Consider the following 5,577-nt stretch of genomic DNA (forward strand, 5'->3'; position numbering starts at 1 on the left):
AGGGAGAAAAAAGGAAAGAAAGAACAGGGTTTGAGGGGTTGGTGGTCCCAACAGTTACAGGGATGGAAGCTGTGTGATGAACTGGGCTCTTATATAGGAAGTCACAGATGCAAATCATTTGTCAATCCTCATAAATTCAAAGATTTCTTTTCTGAAATAAAAGTAAGGAGAAAACGGATTCCGTTTACATTCCTCAATTTCTATTTATGTCAATTAAAAAAAAACCCTCAGGTAATTAAGGCTTTGGAAGAAGGTAAGTTCCCTAATTAAACTGGCATAATGCATTTTCGAGGTTGAGCGGGGAATAGGTGCCCCAGTTAAGCTTAGGATCTAAAGGCCTAGTTCTAGCTCAAGTGTCATAGAAAGGCTCTGCTGAAAGCCGAGGGCATTGTGGCTGCACCGGAGAGCTGGGGAGCCAGGCAGCCTGTCAGAGCTTGTCAAGGTGGCTCTGGCTCTACATGAGCTCTGGGAATTCTCTGGTGACCACAGGTAGTCACACCAACATTTGATGCCACCAGAAATACCTACCTTCTCAAAATAAGTTCTTAAATTTGTAAATGGACCATTCTGTCTGTACTCAGCTGTCCCTTTGAAACAAGAGGAAGATGCTCTGGGAGTTTCAAAAGCATTCTGTTGACAACGAAGCAGCATAGACATTCGTGAGAACATCAATGGTACTTCATTAGTTTTTGTCCCCCAGCAAAGGGAAAGGCTGTTTTTTAAAGTTTTTTTTTTCTGAGACAGGGGAATGGCTGTCAGTAAAGGCCCTTGTTTCCAAGTCTTGACTACCTGAGTTCAATCCTTGGGATGTACATGATGGAACGAGAAAACTGACTTCCACCTGATTTCTGTGGTATTTGAGTGGGTGAACACAGAGAGATGAGAGAGAGAGAGAGAGAGAGAGAGAGAGAAATGTAAAAAAAAAATTAAATAAAATCTCAAGCTTAAACTGGGAGTGGTAGTGCACACCTTTAATCCCAGCACTCTGAAGGCAGTGGCAGGGGGATCTCTGTGAGTTCAAGGCCAGCCTGGTCTCCATAGTGAATCCAGGCCAACTGTGACTACAGGGAGACCCTGTCTCAAAAAGACCGAAAAAAAAAAAAAACCCAGAAGGGATGAAGATATAGCTCAGTGGTGGTCTGCTTGCTTGACATGTATAGGCCCTGGGTTCAATCCCGAGTACCACAAAAACAAACAGACAACAGAATTTTCATCTTGGTATTAGCAGTGATACCATGAGATTGGCAGTGCCCTAGTTAAGTCAATGTATTAAATTAATTACTCTGACATCAATGTATCATTGTCTTCTATTTTGAAATTAGTGGGAGCTGAGTTCACTATTCCTATTACATTTAAGAATTAACTGTTGAAAAGTTCGAACTATCACCTGTTTATATACTATCATTACTTCACTAAAACTTACAAGATAGAAACTGATTTATCTGTTGTCCCATTTTTTTTTCCAAAAAGCTGTCTTAATGAGTTCCAAAACCAAGTTGTATAAAACTCTAAGTTTCTTATATCCATAATTGTAGCTTTGAGTATGTACCTTTCTTTTTAAAAATTAAAAAAAAATTTTATGTGTATGAGTGTTATGCCTGCATGTACGTAAATGCACCCATGTCATGCAGTGCCCAAGGATGTCAGATCCCCTAGAAGTGGAGTTATGGATGGTTGGTAGTTGCCATGTGGGTGCTAGAATTTGAACCCAGGTCCTCTGCAAGAACAGCCAGTGCTCTTAACCGCTGAGCCATCTCTCCAGCCCCTTCATGTATAATTCTTAATAGAATGATAGTTGTATGTGTGTGTGTATGTGTGTGTGTGTGTGTATGTGTGTGTTTATGTGCATGCCACAAGTGCATGTGTATGGAATGCAGGGGACAACTTGTGGGAGTCCATTCTACCATGCGGGTTTCGGGATTCAACCTCAGGTCATCAGGCTTGGCAGCAAGTGCCTTTACCTACTGAGTCCTCTCATTGGCCCAGTGAGTGTATACCTTCGTTAGCTTATTGTAATAGAAACATATGTATAGTCTATGTTATAAACTATAGATGTATGGAAGAGTAGGGATTCACATAATTGTAAGTTCCAATACCATTAGCCACGTAGTTCAAGTTGGAATTAGAGACAACCTTCTGGAATTTGGACAGTGTCCACCTGTTTGTTTCATAGTCCATTATTATAAGACTCTGTAACACCCGTCATTGGGTCTCTCCTGTACATATAATCTCATGTGTTTCAGATTTCCTCTGCTGGCCTTGATTTTAAATATTTTTCTTATTGTTAAATAGCCTGTCAGAGAGTAGCTATAAGTCTAGACATTCTTGATTTCCTAGAAAAAGACCATGAATTTTAAATGAACTTAAGACTCATGATTAAGAAGAGATTGGAAAGTTGTGACAAAATTTTGATGTAGAGCCTATAAAATTCAGTTTATCATTACTAATGTGAAAGTGATTGACCTGTGCCAATGATTTCAGAAAAAAACAGTTGTTTTCTTTCAAACTAAATGATATTAACGTCTTTAAGAAGTACATGAAATTTTGTTTTTCTTTTGATAACTGGAAATACGGAGTCATCTTTATTTTCTCTTTCTTTACATAAGTAGTTTTTAAAATATTCAAGATGTGTATGCATCTGAGTGCTAATAGTGCCAATGTACCAGGCCAAACATTTGCCACTGACTGTCAAGTCTCTGTGATGTAGCTAAAGAGAGGGAGAAGGAGAGAGAGAGAGAGAGAGAGAGAGAGAGAGAGAGGAGAGAGAGGGGAGAGAAAGAAAGAGCAATGTCCCTTGAGCAAGACTTTCTGCAGCTGTTGTGTACATTAATCCAGGGAGCAGCTCTCCCAACACTAAATATAGCAAGCAGATCCTTTTACATGATTAAAAAAAAAAAGTTTTAAATGAAAGCCTTTAACTACGAGTCACATTATTTTAGATTTGATTTCCTTTAAAAAGGAAATAGGCACGGCACCCATATTTTCCATATAAATGTTCTTTTAATTAATATATAGAAAATGCCAGTTATATCTGTAACATGTCACAGCATCCTCTATTGAAGTATTTTTCCTTAGAACACAATAGACTGCCATCTCTGTGAGTCTCAGCCCCCAGCCCCAAAGCTGTGCATGGAGACATCTTTCTTTTCCATTTAATTGTGTATCTCATCGTACATAATAGAAAGTTATCTGAGGTTTCACCCCAAGGAACACAGTAATTAACTCCATGAAATATCCCTTTCCCACTGTCAGTTACCTCTTATCAAAACACACTTTGTAAACTTAAATCTGGATATTACCTTTCTTTTTTTAGGTGACCCAGATGAGGCGAGAGTTCAACCCAGGCACTCCACTGCGATGGTAATTATTCACGGAGAAGTTTTCGAGGAAAACACAGGAGAAAAGGAAATTTCTTCACGCCCTTGGAAGGAGAGAGTAGCTGTCCATAGAGAACGAGGAGTTAACCTCACTTTCGGTGAAGATGGCTGTAAGAAGCTGGGCAACCTGTCACCACCGGAGCCAGAGCATTTGTCAGCTCACAGGTCCCAAGTTATTTTGAGCTGTATCAACCATGTGCCTGTGAAACATTCCACCTGATTGGACAGGAGAAAACTGAGCAAAGGGCTTCCACAGCAGGACAGCACCTTCGGGGGCTGGGGTCAGTGGTTTTTCTACCTATAGAATTTCATTTACAGCTGGACCATCAATGTGTTTATTGATTGATGTTTGGAATTAGCGTAAATGCACTATATTCTATACCTACCACCTGTCAAAGGAAATGGTGTTATTTTAAAAGTGTATTAGAATTTGTAATTTTAGTCTATTTTTTAAAGTTTTACATTTACGTATTTATTATCTGTGTGTGAGTTTGTATGGTGTATGTGTGTGTGGGGTGCATGCCTGCCATAGCGTGTGTGTGAAAGTCAGAGACAATTCTCAGGATCGGGTTCTGTCCTTCCACCTTGTGGGACCTAGGGATTGAACTCTAGTTATCAGGCTTGGCAGCAAGTACCTGGGGCATATCGTTGGTCCAATAGCTTTAATTTTAATCAATGGAAAACTTTTGATATTGATAGCAATATCATTTAATCATTAATTAATCATTAATAATCATTAACTGAGGAAATTTGACTCTGAAAAGGTAATGCAGTCTAACATCTTAAAGCTAAAAGGTTTTTGGACTGCATGTCCATAGGTCACTACAAATCACAGAGAAAAAGTAGAAGAAAAAAAAGAAAACAATCAGCTTGAGAATAAACATAGGCACAAATCAGTTCGAACAAACTTCAAAAACCACAAATTGGATACTTCTTAAAGCTAAAACAAAGGCCGACTCTATGGCTCAGTGCATAGAGCTGCTTGCCACCAAGACTGATGACCTGAATTCAATTTCCTGGGAGCCCACATGGTAGAAAGAGAAAACCAACTCCTGTGAGTTGTCCTCTGACCTCCACATGTGCACCATGGCACATATACACATGCATACACACACACACGAATAAATAAATGCAATTTTTAAATTAAAAAAAAAACTGGGACAATCAGATGGCTCAGCAGGTAATGTGCTTCCCATGAAAGCCTGGGACCCACGTAAAGGTGGAAGGAGAGAACCAACTCCACAGAGTTGTCCTCTAACCTCTATGTGTGTGCTATGGTACATGCATGCACACACACAATAAATAAAAAATTTTTAAAAGAGATTGTTATGTTTTAAATTTATTATTTTCATTTTTATGTGTTTTGCCTATATGTATGTAAGTGCACCCATGTTGTGCAATGCCCACGGAGGTCAAAAGAGGGCTTCGGATCCCCTAGAACTGGAGCTATGGGTGTTGTTAGTCACCATGTGGGTGCTGGGAACTGAACCTCAGTCCTCTGCAAGAGCAGCCAGCGCTCTTAACTGCTGAGCTATCTCTCCAGCTCCAGGAGTTCCAGAGGGGTAAGAGTGTATCTTAGTGGAGAGGCAGGGCAGCAAGCAGAAGGTGTGGAGGGGCTGGACCCTGAGAGTTCACATCTTGAACCACAAAGATGAAGCAAAGTGCTGGAAGTGGGCAAGGCTGTGAGTGCTCAAAGCCTGACACCAGTGACACTCTTCCAGCAAGGCTACACCTAGAGATTCCATGATCTCCCCAAACAGCACCACCAGCTTTAAATGGAGCGCAAAGGCCAGTGTGTTGAAAGCTTTGTTGCCAGCCTCTGGTGCTGCTGGGAGGCGGTGATAGAACTTTTGAAGGTGGAGCCTAGTGGTTATATCACTGGGGGCAAGCCCTCAGGAGAACTGGCCCCATGTCCTCATTCCTTTCCAGCCATGATGGACCCCTCCCTGCTAGGGTCTCTGCCACAGGCCAAATTGACAGGGCCAACTGACCATGGATGACAATCTACAAATAGCCCAAATTAACCTTCCTCTCTCTGATTCTCAGGAATTTGTTACAGCAACTGAAATAATTACCTCCATAAGCAAACTAAAATTACTCAACTAAAAATCTGGTTACCTATTAATATTCATTTTCATATTTTGAATGTTTTGCAAGTTTATTTTTAACCTTCCAAAGCTAAGTGGTGGTGTAAGCCTGA

The 5,577-nt window shown here is 40.5% G+C and overlaps 1 protein-coding gene across 2 annotated transcripts in view; it reads right to left on the reverse strand.

The window, feature by feature from the left end:
- Window positions 1–3,791, reverse strand: part of Mypn (myopalladin) — a 106,112-nt gene extending 102,321 nt beyond the window's left edge. Inside the window, exon 1 of one of the 2 annotated variants that reach the window (XM_008832655.2) lies at window positions 3,300–3,791. The gene's annotated coding sequence lies outside the window, so the exon portion shown is untranslated. The remainder of the gene's footprint in view (window positions 1–3,299) is intronic. The other variant, XM_008832654.3, reaches the window with a different exon arrangement.
- Window positions 3,792–5,577: the final 1,786 nt, after the last annotated feature.

The sequence above is a fragment of the Nannospalax galili genome, unplaced genomic scaffold (genome assembly GCF_000622305.1).
Source record: "Nannospalax galili isolate Female #2095 unplaced genomic scaffold, S.galili_v1.0 scaffold156, whole genome shotgun sequence".
Classification (NCBI taxonomy): Eukaryota; Metazoa; Chordata; class Mammalia; order Rodentia; family Spalacidae; genus Nannospalax; species Nannospalax galili.